The 14,264-nt window shown below is 39.7% G+C and overlaps 1 protein-coding gene across 6 annotated transcripts in view; it reads left to right on the top strand.

The window, feature by feature from the left end:
- The first annotated feature begins 1,060 nt into the window (after positions 1-1,060).
- LOC139758482 (uncharacterized) overlaps positions 1,061-14,264 on the top strand; it is a 102,776-nt gene continuing 89,572 nt past the window's right edge. The window contains exons 1-2 of one of the 6 annotated variants that reach the window (XM_071679964.1): positions 1,061-1,230; positions 10,568-10,642. The gene's annotated coding sequence lies outside the window, so the exon portion shown is untranslated. Of the gene's footprint in view, positions 1,231-9,471; positions 10,643-14,264 lie in introns of those variants that run through there. The other 5 variants (XM_071679957.1, XM_071679955.1, XM_071679963.1 and 2 more) reach the window with 5 other exon arrangements.

Here is a 14,264-nt window from a genome sequence, read left to right as displayed (position 1 = left end):
CACATGGAGAGAATTGGTGAGGAAAGGTTGACCAAGAGGATATATGTGTCGGAGGTGGAGGGAACGAGGAGAAGTGGGAGACCAAATTGGAGGTGGAAAGATGGAGTGAAAAAGATTTTGTGTGATAGGGGCCTGAACATGCAGGAGGGTGAAAGGAGGGCAAGGAATAGAGTGAATTGGATCGATGTGGTATACCGGGGTTGACGTGCTGTCAGTGGATTGAATCAGGGCATGTGAAGCGTCTGGGGTAAACCATGGAAAGCTGTGTAGGTATGTATATTTTGCGTGTGTGGACGTATGTATATACATGTGTATGGGGGTGGGTTGGGCCATTTCTTCGTCTGTTTCCTGGCGCTACCTGCTGGCGCGGTAAACTGCGATCATAGTATTGGTAAATGAAAATCATATATATATATATATATATATAATATATATATAATATATATATATATATTATATTATTATATTATTAATAGATATATTATATCTATCCCAAGGGGGATAAGGGGAGAAATGAATACTCCCAGCGTATTCCCTGCGGGTGAGCGTGAGAAGTAGGTGGCGACCTAAAAGGGAGGGTGCGGGGGTCTGGAATCCTCCCACCCCCTTTTTTTTTTAATTTTCCAAAAGAAGGAACAGAGAAGGGGGTCAGGTGAGGATTATTCCTTCAGAGGCCCAGTCCTCTGTTCTTAACGCTACCTTGCTAACGCGGGAAATGGCGAACAGTTTGAAAGAAAGAAAAGATATATGAATGATGTGATGTTATCTGACTCATGCACTTGCAAGTACACCATCAAAGCTTCTCATTCAAAGGATATCCACACTTCGTCAAGGGAGAATAGGAATAGCACAGCTTTGGGAAACAGGAGCTTTATGAATATTCATGAGTCACACCATGTTCCTTCATACAAATTTACCCCTGGGTTAATTGTAAATGAAATGAATAGATACTTGAGCATGGTTAGCGGGAGTTGGATGAACTCCGCGCAATCGCGAAGGGGAAAATGATTTGAGGTGTGGCAACGCTGCCGTGTAGTCAGGCTTGGCGCGAAGTCATATCAGACTTGTTTTTGTGTGTGTGAACAACTGTCGTTATGTATAGACATCCAGGCTAACAACGTAGTTACCGTGAGATGCGTGACTATTACAAACCCACATCTCTGATGGGTCATGTGAAAGGAAACAAAGGATATGGCTTAAGGATGGGCCACTGTGCAACATCGTTCGAAAGTGGGGTGAAATACAGACCACTCCTGTGGTTATTGGTCAAACCACGATGTGGGCTAGTAAAAATGTTGCATTGTTGGTGGTGAGATTCAGGAGAGAGAAGTAAAGCCGTCCTCACTTAATTAAGTTACGTCCGACCCTTTTATAATAATCAGTCCTAGAAGGGACGTCTTGACTAGTGATTTTTATTTGGGCTGCTCTTTGTACGGGTCGTGGATACTACGAGACTTTACATGGATATCCAGTTCCAACTTCGAATATTTGCTCCAGAACATTGGACTCCAATTTTACAAAATAGACACGAAGATCAGTGATGTTGCCCTGCCTTACTTTACATGAGGAGGAAACTAGTTATAGAGTGACAAAATTAACAGGCAGTTTAGTGCGTTTTTGCGTAGTTTAGTTTAAGGTTCACAAAAGTGAAATTGACTAACATGTTACTAGTGACGAAGAACTCAGAAGAGAGTACATATAAAACCGTGGAGACAATGACCTGAGTGACCCCATCCCGGCTGCTAAGGCTAGGGAATTATATGATGTGTTTAGTGATGGTTGGGAGTTTGAAGGGACTCTGTTCTAAAATTCGTAATGGAAACGGGTAATGAGATTGTGCTATGTATGTTCAAGCACCATCTGTGTAATTTCATTATGATGTACAGCTTTTCGTAATGCGTATATTCTCCCAAAATGTATGTTAGGAGCACGATTTCAAGTGGCAAATACTGATGAAAATCGTGACAGACTATTGGTTTCTTATAATGGAACTCTTATAGACAATTTAAGGTTTATTTTATGAATGATTTTAACAGTAACAGTACTATTGGTCGTCGACAATCGGTAGTTTGTCATTTTAGCTTTGCATCACTATTAGCATTCATACTTGATGGTTTTTCCTTGTGGTGTATAGAGAATGCAGTTACAGTTGCAGAGAACGATTTTGAGCATTATACCTTGTTAAACCTTTCATTGTGCATTTTCTCTGAAGGTACCTGACCCATGCTTAATTTTCTATGCAATGTATGTGTATTAATACCAAAGAAAATACCTCAAAAAATACGGTATACTTTCATCGATATTAGTGTGAAAGATTGTTGAACTAACGAAGTATGGGCCCTGGTGGTGGCTTTACTGTATGTTATTATGTGATGATTATGATTTTTTCAAGGTATGATTTCAGTCTCCATACACTTAATTTAAGCACAGTAGATTATACTTTTTTTCTTTCTTTTCTTTCTTTCAAACTATTCACCATTTCCCGCGTTAGCAAGGTAGCGTTAAGAACAGAGGACTGGACCTCTGAGGGAATATCCTCACTTGGCCCCCTTCTCTGTTCCTTCCTTCGGAAAATTAAATTAGTTTATGCACAGCAGAATATTTTTTGTGTTTTACCAAATTATTCATCATTTACTTAGTTAAGTATTTGATTTGGTTAATGAAAACACCTTATTTTCCTCATAAATAGCAATACTACCAGAGAAATAATATTTTTTCTGTAAAATTTGTAATTGCAGTGTTGGTTTTATGCATAGTGCTTTTTTAAATGATGTACTTTGCTATATCTCACAATATCTTTTGAAAATTTAGGGGTATTTGTGATGCATAATATTTTTTACTGTGTCTCATTAGGTTCTTAATAACATATGGTTAAGCTTTCGTAATGTATCAGCCAGGAAGTTAAATCATGGCACAAAAACCTAATATCTAAATTTCAGGATGGTGTAGTGTACTATGTAAAACTATGATGATAATGTGAATGAAATTAAGGTTATGAGGTTAAGCAGTGTGGTGAGACAGATTGAACTGAGAATCAGGAAGAAGTGGAGTTTAGTGGATTTTTTAATGTGTGTGGGAGTGGACATAGGGGCAGATTGAACTATGGAAGCTGAAGTGAATCATGCAGTGGTTGAAGGGCCCAGGGTCCTGGGTGCATCACAGGTTTTGTAGAACAAGAAGTCACAAAGTGCGAGGACAAAGTGGTTATGTTTGATGGTATTGTGGTCCTCACAATGCTGGATGGGTTCACATCTTAGCCCCATAAATGCAGAAGAAAAGAGTGTGGATTTGTTGGTAATGAAATGTTTGAGGATAATAAGTGGTTTGAGAAGGAACAGTTGTGTAAGAGAGAGCGTGATCTTAAGAACAGACCAGGGTGTGCTGAAATGGACTTACAAAGAGGATGTGTAAAAGGGAGTCAAGGAAAGCCAGAAATTTCTTTGATGCTTGGCAGGGGATAAGGTCTTTGGTTCCAATGCATTATGATTATTTGTGATAGCTGGAGAATGGATGTGAACAAATGTGGCAATCCTTAGTTCCTGATGGAACTTCACTATTTAGGGAAACAATGAGTAAATGTGAAAAATTATTTCAGTCATTTTGGCTTTATGAATTACTTGGTGTTAACATATGTTAGTTACATGTGTAGTTTAATTCTTCATCTCAAGATTGATGTTTACACAAGTTGGTTAACCTCTCTGGATGAATATTTAAGCATCATTTTACATCTCTATTTCAAAGCAACCTGAGGTGACAGTATGCAGTGGGTTCTCCCCACAATCAGTCATTCTTCAGCAATGCCAATACAGTATAGACATAAACTTGATAGGAAGGAAATTGAGTGGCAAATAACTAGATTTGTAAGACCTGACAGATAGTGTTCCTGAATTATTTGACACAAATCTGTTTTCTGATCACTTGAAGAGTGTTTATACAGATAATGACTTTTCCAGCAATGAAAGTTGACCAAATTGATACAGAGGTATTTCTAGTTAGAATGAAGGGAATGTTGCTCGTGCCTGCCTGACTTTAACAGCTCAGCATCTAATTTGTGTGGCTGGTTATTTATAAAACTTATTTTTTGTTAATGTGAAAAAGTATTAGTGAAACATGATTATAACAAGAAAAATTATTACAGTACCAACACACTTTGGTACTCAGGACTTACTCCTGCACCTTTAGTGTATTGAGCCATAATGTTAAAAAAGTATTTACTAGATCAGAGTGAACACAGTAAATGAAATATACTTGAAAAATAATTTTGCCATCTTTTTTTAATTTCTCTGAAATTGTAAGGTTGAATACATTTTTTAAGTAACTCCAGAAGTTTGAAATCACAAGGTTAATAGGAATCCTAAGTCAAGAAGAAAATAAGGATATCAGTGATTCTTATGCTAAGAAGCAATTTTTAGGGGAACTGATAAGATTTAACCCATGGGCTGCAACATGTTAGCTCACCAGTCTGTTATGGCCCCTGTGGTGGGTCAGTACATTCGCACAGATTTTGGAGTCAAACTTGTAGATTCTCAACTGATGTATGATTTAACATTTATCCATAGAAATTACTAACAACCGGATAATATAGCTGGAGTAAATGTCCTGTATCACCTATACTTTAATCATGAAAGACAGTATAATTGTATCGTGAGGGCATGTAGCCAGATTTACCTGGCAAATATTGAAGTCATATTTATTATAAAAGAATTTTTTTTATGTATTCATATGGACTCATAGGAAAATATATATATATGTATATGTATGTGTATATGTATATGGGGTGAAGAGGGTGGTGAGAGTAAGTGAGCTTGAGAAGGAGACCTGTGTGAGGAAGTACCAGGAGAGACTGAGTACAGTATGGAAAAAGGTGAGAACAATGGAAGCAAGGAGAGTGGGGGAGGAATGGGATGTATTTAGGGAATCAGTGATGGATTGCGCAAAAGATGCTTGTGGCATGAGAAGAGTGGGAGGTGGGTTGATTAGAAAGGGTAGTGAGTGGTGGGATGAAGAAGTAAGAGTATTAGTGAAAGAGAAGAGAGAGGCATTTGGACAATTTTTGCAGGGAAAAAATGCAATTGAGTGGGAGATGTATAAAAGAAAGAGACAGGAGGTCAAGAGAAAGGTGCAAGAGGTGAAAAAAAGGGCAAATGAGAGTTGGGGTGAGAGAGTATCATTAAATTTTAGGGAGAATAAAAAGATGTTCATAGTGCATAGTGCCATTGTACAAAGGCAAAGGGGATAAGAGTGAGTGCTCAAATTACAGAGGTATAAGTTTGTTGAGTATTCCTGGCAAATTATATGGGAGGGTATTGATTAAGAGGGTGAAGGCATGTACAGAGCATCAGATTGGGGAAGAGCAGTGTGGTTTCAGAAGTGGTAGAGGATGTGTGGATCAGGTGTTTGCTTTGAAGAATGTATGTGAGAAATACTTAGAAAAGCAAATGGATGTGTATGTAGCATTTATGGATCTGGAGAAGGCATATGATAGAGTTGATCGAGATGCTCTGTGGAAGGTATTAAGAATATATGGTGTGGGAGGAAAGTTGTTAGAAGCAGTGAAAAGTTTTTATCGAGGATGTAAGGCATGTGTACGTTTAGGAAGAGAGGAAAGTGATTGGTTCTCAGTGAATGTAGGTTTGCGGCAGGGGTGTGTGATGTCTCCATGGTTGTTTAATTTGTTTATGGATGGGGTTGTTAGGGAGGTAAATGCAAGAGTTTTGGAAAGAGGGGCAAGTATGAAGTCTGTTGGGGATGAGAGAGCTTGGGAAGTGAGTCAGTTGTTGTTCGCTGATGATACAGCGCTGGTGGCTGATTCATGTGAGAAACTGCAGAAGCTGGTGACTGAGTTTGGTAAAGTGTGTGGAAGAAGAAAGTTAAGAGTAAATGTGAATAAGAGCAAGGTTATTAGGTACAATAGGGTTGGGGGTCAGGTCGGTTGGGAGGTGAGTTTGAATGGAGAAAAACTGGAGGAAGTGAAGTGTTTTAGATATCTGGGAGTGGATCTGGCAGCGGATGGAACCATGGAAGCGGAAGTGGATCATAGGGTGGGGGAGGGGGCGAAAATTCTGGGGGCCTTGAAGAATGTGTGGAAGTCGAGAACATTATCTCGGAAAGCAAAAATGGGTAGGAATAGTGGTTCCAACAATGTTGTATGGTTGCGAGGCGTGGGCTATGGATAGAGTTGTGCGCAGGAGGATGGATGTGCTGGAAATGAGATGTTTGAGGACAATGTGTGGTGTGAGGTGGTTTGATCGAGTGAGTAACGTAAGGGTAAGAGAGATGTGTGGAAATAAAAAGAGCGTGGTTGAGAGAGCAGAAGAGGGTGTTTTGAAGTGGTTTGGGCACATGGAGAGGATGAGTGAGGAAAGATTGACCAAGAGGATATATGTGTCAGAGGTGGAGGGAGCAAGGAGAAGAGGGAGACCAAATTGGAGGTGGAAAGATGGAGTGAAAAAGATTTTGTGTGATCGGGGCCTGAACATGCAGGAGGGTGAAAGGAGGGCAAGGAATAGAGTGAATTGGAGCGATGTGGTATACCGGGGTTGACGTGCTGTCAGTGGATTGAATCAAGGCATGTGAAGCGTCTGGGGTAGACCATGGAAAGCTGTGTAGGTGTGTGTATTTGCGTGTGTGGACGTGTGTATATGCATGTGTGTGGGGGTGGGTTGGGCCATTTCTTTCGTCTGTTTCCTTGCGCTACCTCGCAAACGCGGGAGACAGCGACAAAGTAAAAAAAAAAAAAAAAAAAAGAAAAAAAAAAAAAAAGATGTTCTGGAAGGAGGTAAATAAAGTGCGTAAGACAAGGGAGCAAATGGGAACTGCAGTGAAGGGCGCAAATGGGGAGGTGATAACAAGTAGTGGTGATGTGAGAAGGAGATGGAGTGAGTATTTTGAAGGTTTGTTGAATGTGTTTGATGATAGAGTGGCAGATATAGGGTGTTTTGGTCGAGGTGGTGTGCAAAGTGAGAGGGTTAGGGAAAATGATTTGGTAAACAGAGAAGAGGTAGTGAAAGCTTTGCGGAAGATGAAAGCCGGCAAGGCAGCAGGTTTGGATGGTATTGCAGTGGAATTTATTAAAAAAGGGGGTGACTGTATTGTTGACTGGTTGGTAAGGTTATTTAATGTATGTATGACTCATGGTGAGGTGCCTGAGGATTGGCAGAATGCGTGCATAGTGCCATTGTACAAAGGCAAAGGGGATAAGAGTGAGTGCTCAAATTACAGAGGTATAAGTTTGTTGAGTATTCCTGGTAAATTATATGGGACGGTATTGATTGAGAGGGTGAAGGCATGTACAGAGCATCAGATTGGGGAAGAGCAGTGTGGTTTCAGAAGTGGTAGAGGATGTGTGGATCAGGTGTTTGCTTTGAAGAATGTATGTGAGAAATACTTAGAAAAGCAAATGGATTTGTATGTAGCATTTATGGATCTGGAGAAGGCATATGATAGAGTTGATAGAGATGCTCTGTGGAAGGTATTAAGAATATATGGTGTGGGAGGAAAGTTGTTAGAAGCAGTGAAAAGTTTTTATCGAGGATGTAAGGCATGTGTACGTGTAGGAAGAGAGGAAAGTGATTGGTTCTCAGTGAATTTAGGTTTGCGGCAGGGGTGTGTGATGTCTCCATGGTTGTTTAATTTGTTTATGGATGGGGTTGTTAGGGAGGTAAATGCAAGAGTTTTGGAAAGAGGGGCAAGTATGAAGTCTGTTGGGGATGAGAGAGCTTGGGAAGTGAGTCAGTTGTTGTTCGCTGATGATACAGCGCTGGTGGCTGATTCATGTGAGAAACTGCAGAAGCTGGTGACTGAGTTTGGTAAAGTGTGTGGAAGAAGAAAGTTAAGAGTAAATGTGAATAAGAGCAAGGTTATTAGGTACAGTAGGGTTGAGGGTCAAGTCAATTGGGAGGTGAGTTTGAATGGAGAAAAACTGGAGGAAGTGAAGTGTTTTAGATATCTGGGAGTGGATCTGGCAGCGGATGGAACCATGGAAGCGGAAGTGGATCATAGGGTGGGGGAGGGGGCGAAAATTCTGGGGGCCTTGAAGAATGTGTGGAAGTCGAGAACATTATCTCGGAAAGCAAAAATGGGTATGTTTGAAGGAATAGTGGTTCCAACAATATTGTATGGTTGCGAGGCGTGGGCTATGGATAGAGTTGTGTGCAGGAGGATGGATGTGCTGGAAATGAGATGTTTGAGGACAATGTGTGGTGTGAGGTGGTTTGATCGAGTGAGTAACGTAAGGGTAAGAGAGATGTGTGGAAATAAAAAGAGCGTGGTTGAGAGAGCAGAAGAGGGTGTTTTGAAGTAGTTTGGGCACATGGAGAGAATGAGTGAGGAAAGATTGACCAAGAGGATATATGTGTCGGAGGTGGAGGGAGCAAGGAGAAGAGGGAGACCAAATTGGAGGTGGAAAGATGGAGTGAAAAAGATTTTGTGTGATCGGGGCCTGAATATGCAGGAGGGTGAAAGGAGGGCAAGGAATAGAGTGAATTGGAGCGATGTGGTATACCGGGGTTGACGTGCTGTCAGTGGATTGAATCAAGGCATGTGAAGCGTCTGGGGTAAACCATGGAAAGCTGTGTAGGTATGTATATTTGCGTGTGTGGACGTATGTATATACATGTGTATGGGGGGGGGGGGCATTTCTTTCGTCTGTTTCCTTGCGCTACCTCGCAAACGCGGGAGACAGCGACAAAGTAAAAAAATATATATATATATATATATATATATATATATATATATATATATATATATATATATATATATATATTTATATATGTATGTATATATATATATATGTATGTATATATATATGTATATGTATATATATGTATATATGCTCTGTGGAAGGTATTAAGAATATATGGTGTGGGAGGCAAGTTGTTAGAAGCAGTGAAAAGTTCTTATCGAGGATGTAAGGCATGTGTACGTGTAGGAAGAGAGGAAAGTGATTGGTTCTCAGTGAATGTAGGTTTGCGGCAGGGGTGTTATGTCTCCATGGTTGTTTAATGTGTTTATGGATGGGGTTGTTAGGGAGGTGAATGCAAGAGTTTTGGAAAGAGGGGCAAGTATGAAGTCTGTTGGGGATGAGAGAGCTTGGGAAGTGAGTCAGTTGTTGTTCGCTGATGATACAGCGCTGGTGGCTGATTCATGTGAGAAACTGCAGAAGCTGGTGACTGAGTTTGGTAAAGTGTGTGAAAGAAGAAAGTTAAGAGTAAATGTCAATAAGAGCAAGGTTATTAGGTACAGTAGGGTTGGGGGTCAAGTCAATTGGGAGGTAAGTTTGAATGGAGAAAAACTGGAGGAAGTAAAGTGTTTTAGATATCTGGGAGTGGATCTGGCAGCGGATGGAACCATGGAAGCGGAAGTGGATCATAGGGTGGGGGAGGGGGCGAAAATTCTGGGAGCCTTGAAGAATGTGTGGAAGTAGAGAACATTATCTCAGAAAGCAAAAATGGGTATGTTTGAAGGAATAGTGGTTCCAACAATGTTGTATGGTTGCGAGGCGTGGGCTATGGATAGAGTTGTGCGCAGGAGGATGGATGTGCTGGAAATGAGATGTTTGAGGACAATGTGTGGTGTGAGGTGGTTTGATCGATTAAGTAACGTAAGGGTAAGAGAGATGTGTGGAAATAAAAAGAGCGTGGTTGAGAGAGCAGAAGAGGGTGTTTTGAAATGGTTTGGGCACATGGAGAGAATTGGTGAGGAAAGGTTGACCAACAGGATATATGTGTCGGAGGTGGAGGGAACGAGGAGAAGTGGGAGACCAAATTGGAGGTGGAAAGATGGAGTGAAAAAGATTTTGTGTGATCAGGGCCTGAACATGCAGGAGGGTGAAAGGAGGGCAAGGAATAGAGTGAATTGGATCGATGTGGTATACCGGGGTTGACGTGCTGTCAGTGGATTGAATCAGGGCATGTGAAGCGTCTGGGGTAAACCATGGAAAGCTGTGTAGGTATGTATATTTTGCGTGTGTGGACGTATGTATATACATGTGTATGGGGGTGGGTTGGGCCATTTCTTCGTCTGTTTCCTTGTGCTACCTCGCAAACGCGGGAGACAGCGGCAAAAAAAAAAAAAAAAATATTTTATATGAAAATAACTTTTTTCATGATTGTAAATATTGGTATTACTGCATGTGTGCATATATATGTAAATGCATAAAGAATGCATATGATTATTTCTTTTGTTGATAACTCTAGGTCCAGTTTCTGTGAAAAAGCCTTGGTGTCACTGAGGACCTTTCTAAAGGCTCTTGCTCCTCAAGGTTGACTACGTTCAGTAGCAGAGAAATTTAGACTCCATTGGATTGAGAAGTTCTTTGACAAGACTACTCCCAGTGATATAGCCTTGCCTAAGGTTACTTCATAGTGTAACCTAATGTAGGCAGAATCCAGTAACACCCAAATTTTATCTTGAACAAGAATGAATATGTAAAGAAAATTTCTAAATGATAAATAAGGGATGTGAAAAACCATGGAAGGAATAAAACTATGAAGTGTATAGTGCATCTAGGTTTATGGTGAACAAAATCACACCAAGATAATCACATAATCATTGTATATTTTTATAGATAAGGAGCATCAGTGCTACTAGCCAGGGCCTTCCCCCATCAACTGTGTACCTACCCACACCAATATAGAGAAAGGTAAGTGTACTGTGTGAGCATCATTTTAGATGTTTACCGCAGTGTATGGGTTAATAATATCAGATAATCCTTGATCAATTTCATTTAGAATTCGGTATTGCATGTATAATTACAAACTTTGAAATAAAAACATGGAAAATACTTAAAACTGAACTTGAAGAATAACAAAAAGTCACATCAACCTTTTATAATCAGATCTGCATAACAATTTGAGAATACTCTTGACCATAGAATATGGGCTGTGATGATATGGAAAATGCTGTATATTTGTAAATTGCCTGAGAGTATGATCAGAAAAATTAGTGCTTATGAACTTCCAGCATAGCCAGGAAGTTCACAGGAACAGCAGTATCCAGGAACATTAGCAGGGAGGACAAAACCAATTGGGATTTAGCTGACTTAGAATAATCACCCTTGTCAGTATCTAAAATATTAAGACATGATAAGTATTTTGTGCTTTATTCACACATAATAATTCGAAGATATTGTTGTTATCAGAGGTTAAGACGTCTAATTAATTCCATTATAATCATTTATCATAGTTATGCACAGTGCAGTTTGGCTTGTGAGTGAACACACTTCTATTCTTGTGACATTTTAGGCTTTTTCCTACATTTCATAATTTTTTTTACTAATTTTTGAGGGGTTGTTAGGGCATGTTAGGGAGGTAAATGCAAGAGTTTTGGAAAGAGGGGCAAGTATGAAGTCTGTTGGGGAGGAGAGAGCTTGGGAAGTGAGTCAGTTGTTGTTCGCTGATGATACAGCGCTGGTGGCTGATTCATGTGAGAAACTGCAGAAGCTGGTGACTGAGTTTGGTAAAGTGTGTGGAAGAAGAAAGTTAAGAGTAAATGTGAATAAGAGCAAGGTTATTAGGTACAGTAGGGTTGAGGGTCAAGTCAATTGGGAGGTGAGTTTGAATGGAGTAAAACTGGAGGAAGTGAAGTGTTTTAGATATCTGGGAGTGGATCTGGGGGCCTTGAAGAATGTGTGGAAGTCGAGAACATTATCTCGGAAAGCAAAAATGGGTATGTTTGAAGGAATAGTGGTTCCAACAATGTTGTATGGTTGCGAGGCGTGGGCTATGGATAGAGTTGTGCGCAGGAGGATGGATGTGCTGGAAATGAGATGTTTGAGGACAATGTGTGGTGTGAGGTGGTTTGATCGAGTGAGTAACGTAAGGGTAAGAGAGATGTGTGGAAATAAAAAGAGCATGGTTGAGAGAGCAGAAGAGGGTGTTTTGAAGTGGTTTGGGCACATGGAGAGAATGAGTGAGGAGAGATTGACCAAGAGGATATATGTGTTGGAGGTGGAGGGAACGAGGAGAAGAGGGAGACCAAATTGGAGGTGGAAAGATGGAGTGAAAAAGATTTTGTGTGATCGGGGCCTGAACATGCAGGAGGGTGAAAGGAGGGCAAGGAATAGAGTGAATTGGAGCGATGTGGTATACCGGGTTGACGTGCTGTCAGTGGATTGAATCAAGGCATGTGAAGCGTCTGGGGTAAACCATGGAAAGCTGTGTAGGTATGTATATTTGCGTGTGTGGACGTATGTATATACATGTGTATGGGGGGGGGTTGAGCCATTTCTTTCGTCTGTTTCCTTGCGCTACCTCGCAAACGCGGGAGACAGCGACAAAGTATGATAAATATATATAAAATAAATATTTCCTTTTTGGTTCTCCGGTGATGATTGATTGTGTGGAGAGTTATGACCATCTGGTACAGTATGGGGATAATTGATTGAAATTAATACTAGTGAATCTCAACAAAATTCATGAAAATCATTACCTGATGACTTCCCAATCTCCCAAGTTTTTCTAGCCTGTTTGATTAAAGTACAAATCTAGCTTATGTTTATATCCAGCTTTTGTACGGTGTGTCTGTGTTCTCTTATCTAATCACAGACGGTTGGTTTCAATAAGCATTTTTGCCTTACAGCAGAAAGATATACTTTATACTACCCAGTTCACTCTCGTTTTCACTGGTTCTTCCCATTCATGCTTATAAGAGTGCTTTTTATATATATTTTTCAGCTTTGATATTGAAACTCTCAGTAATCTTTAATTACATTTTTGGTATGTAAACCTTATGCAATCACTAGCTGTTTTGTAATTTTGCTACACTTGTTCTCTTCATGTTCCACATAAAGTCTTTAGCAGTTCATGACCTAATTATGATGCAAAAGGTTAATTAGCTGTTGAAAATGGCAGTCTTTAACAATGTGAATGGTGCAAAAACTCCCTTTTGCATTACATAGAAAGGTAGCATAGATGATTTGTCTGGCAGTTCCTGATAAGACAGAAAGACATGGAGATAATATTTCTTTGTATGTATTGAATTAGTTTACCAGGTGAACTCAGTATCAGATTAATGCACAGGCTGCCTGGGCCAGGGACCAAGGCCATACATGGGCCCTGTCACTCAAATAAAAATTTGTGGTATGCAAAACTGGCAAAATAGAGACAATTTATAGTGTTTGTGATAAAAGCATGATTGTATTGAGAAATATCACCAGACTGGCAAACATGTGGAGAAAATTGAAGGATTTGTTTTTCCTTATACTTGCCAGTCTGTTCTGGTTTCATGCACTTTTATTTCTTAGGCAGTGTTGGCAGTGAATGACTTTGATACAAATTGAAATATTTCTCCTTTCATGTGACTAATAATTGTGAATACATTGAATGGCTGACAACTTTGGGGAGAATACTTGGATTAAATTTTTTGGAAATATTCTAGATCTTTGCCCATTCTGTAACCAAAATCCCACAACACCCCAGTATAACATTATTAGAAAATTAAGTGCAGTTGTAATTGCACTAAAATCACCATATGAGTCACTTATTTCTCCACATTTTGCACATAATTCTTCACTTTTCTCACCAACTGATACTTATCATACCTTTGTTATGATAACTTAGGTCATTCAACATTCTACATGTGTTTCACAAGGTCATCTTGTACATACAAGTTGATGGTGAATGGTTATGCACTTATTGGTTGTATGGGTACTTAGGTTTGCAGAATTTTTTTTTGTGCTTACCTGGCTATAAAAGAGATCTCTTTAGGCTTCTGTTGGTACAGTAAGATAGCTGGGTATTTTAACTGGCAGGAAGTTAGCACATCAATTGTTATTTGCCATTTTCCTAAGATGTTGTTTACTGTTTGAAATTCATTAGTGAGTGTCTTCAGTACTAGCATCTAATTTCACCAGACCCAGAAACTAGTAGAGCTAAGTTCAAGTGAGATATTGCAACACTTGTTCAGATGAAGTCCATAGTTAAAGCTCTACATTTGGTATTGTGATCTAAATTAAGGACTTAATCTAGGACCAAACGAAGAATCTAACGTAAGAACATATTAAATAAACATGTTAGACATAACTTCAAAACCTAAGGACATAACTAATGACCAAACTTAACCTTGGAAATAACATCAGTTCACTGTAGGACCTAACTTTATTACGTAATGAAAACAGTTCACTGTAGGACCTAACTTTATTACTTAATGAAAAACTATACTAAAGGGCTTAACCTATCATCTGTCACCATCACCTATGGATTATGTAAAGAGAAGATTAGATGCAGTTTTTATGTAATTCCTCAGACAATCATGCCCTCCATGCA

The sequence above is a fragment of the Panulirus ornatus genome, chromosome 30 (assembly GCF_036320965.1).
Source record: "Panulirus ornatus isolate Po-2019 chromosome 30, ASM3632096v1, whole genome shotgun sequence".
Lineage (NCBI taxonomy): Eukaryota > Metazoa > Arthropoda > Malacostraca > Decapoda > Palinuridae > Panulirus > Panulirus ornatus.
Note: the sequence above shows the minus strand (reverse complement) of the source record. Positions and strands in the feature narration are given on the sequence as shown.